Here is a 2,326-nt window from a genome sequence, read left to right as displayed (position 1 = left end):
TAGAATTTTGTCAAGAGAATACGATGGTCATAGCAAACACTCTTTTCCAACAACCCAAGAGACGGCTCTACACATGGACATCACCAGACGGTCATCACAGAAATCAGATTGACTATATGCTCTGCAGCCAAAGATGGAGAAGCTCTATACAGTCAGTAAAACCAAGACCAGGAGCTGACTGTGGCTCAGACCATGAGCTTCTCCTTGCAAAGTTTAAGCTTAAACTGAAGAAAGTAGGGAAAAGCACTAGGCCACTCAGGTATGAATTAAATCATATCCCTGTTGAATATACAGTAGAGGTGACAAATAGATTTAAGGAATTAGATCTGATAGACAGAGTGCCTGAAGAACTATGGACAGAGGTTCGCGACATTGTACAACAGGTAGCAACCAAAACCATCCCAAAGAAAAAGAAATGCAAGAAAGCAAAATGGCTGTCTGAGGAAGCTTTGCAAATAGCTAAGGAAAAGAGGGAAGCGAAAGGCAAGGGAGAAAAACATAGATATGCCCAATTGAATGCAGAATTCCAGAGAATAGCTAGAAGAGATAAGAATGCCTTCTTAAATGAACAGTGCAAAGAAATAGAAGAAAACAATAGAATAGGGAGGACCAGAGATCTTTTCAAGAAAATTGGAGAGATGAAGGGAACGTTTAATGCAAAAATGGGCATGATAAAGGACCAAAATGGCAGGGACCTAACAGAGGCAGAAGAGATTAAGAAGAGGTGGCAAAATTACACAGAAGAACTATACAAGAATGAGCTTAATGTCCCTGATAATCACAATGAGGTGGTCACTGACCTCGAGCCAGACATCCTAGAATGTGAAGTGAAGTGGGCCTTAGAAAAGCTGAGCAACAACAAAGCTAGTGGAGGTGACAGTATTCCAGCTGAGCTATTCAAAATCTTAAAAGACAGTGCAGTAAAAGTGCTACACTCAATTTGCCAGCAAATTTGGAAAACTCAACAGTGGCCACAGGATTGGAAAAGATCAGTTTACATTCCAATTCCAAAGAAAGGCAGTGCCAAAGAATGTTCAAACTATCGCACCATTGCACTCATTTCTCATGCTAGTAAAGTCATGCTTAAAATCCTACAAGCTAGACTTCAGCAGTATGTGGATCGAGAACTACCAGAAGTACAGGCAGGATTTCGAAGAGGCAGAGGAACTAGAGATCAAATTGCCAACATACGCTGGATCATGGAGAAAGCTAGGGAGTTCCAGAAAAACATCTACTTCTGCTTCATTGACTATGCTAAAGCCTTTGATTGTGTGGATCATAACAAACTGTGGCAAGTTCTTAAAGAGATGGGAGTACCAGACCATCTTATTTGTCTCTTGAGAAACCTATATGCGGGCCAAGAAGCAACAGTGAGAACTGGACACGGAACCACTGATTGGTTCAAAATTGGGAAAGGAGTCCGGCAAGGCTGTATACTGTCGCCCTGCCTATTTAACTTATATGCAGAGCACATCATGAGAAAGGCAGGGCTAGATGAATCAAAAGTTGGAATTAAGATTGCCGGAAGAAATATCAACAACCTAAGATACGCAGATGATACCACTCTAATGGCAGAAAGTGAAGAAGAACTAAAGAGCCTCTTGTTGCGGGTGAAGAAGGAGAGTGCAAAACTTGGGTTGAAACTTAACATTAAGAAAACCAAGATCATGGCATCTGGCCCTCTCAATTCCTGGCAAATAGATGGGGAAGAAATGGAGGTAGTGACAGATTTTATTTTCCTGGGCTCCAAGATCACTGCAGATGGGGACTGTAGCCAAGAAATTAAAAGACGCTTGCTCCTGGGGAGGAAAGCCATGACAAATCTAGACAGCACACTAAAAAGCAGAGACATCACCCTGTCAACAAAAGTGCGTATAGTCAAGGCTATGGTCTTCCCAGTTGCAATGTATGGCAGTGAAAGTTGGACCATAAGAAAGGCTGAGCGCCAAAGAATTGAGGCCTTTGAACTATGGTGCTGGAGAAGACTCCTGCGAGTCCCTTGGACTGCAAGGCGATCAAACCGGTCAGTCCTAGAGGAGATCAATCCTGACTGCTCTTTAGAAGGCCAGATCCTGAAGCTAAAACTCAAATACTTTGGCCACCTAATGAGAAGGAAGGACTCACTGGAGAAAAGCCTAATGCTGGGAAAGATCGAGGGCAATAGAAGAAGGGGACGACAGAGAATGAGGTGGCTGGATGGAGTCACTGAAGCAGTAGGCGTGAGCTTAAATGGACTCCAGAAGATGGTAGAGGACAGAAAGGCCTGGAGGAATGTTGTCCATAGGGTCGCGATGGGTCGGACACGACTTCGCAGCTAACAACAACA

Source organism: Vipera berus (genome assembly GCF_964194415.1).
Source record: "Vipera berus genome assembly, chromosome: 1".
NCBI lineage: Eukaryota > Metazoa > Chordata > Lepidosauria > Squamata > Viperidae > Vipera > Vipera berus.
The sequence above is the reverse complement of the archived record's forward strand: the minus strand, read 5'-3'. Positions refer to the sequence as shown.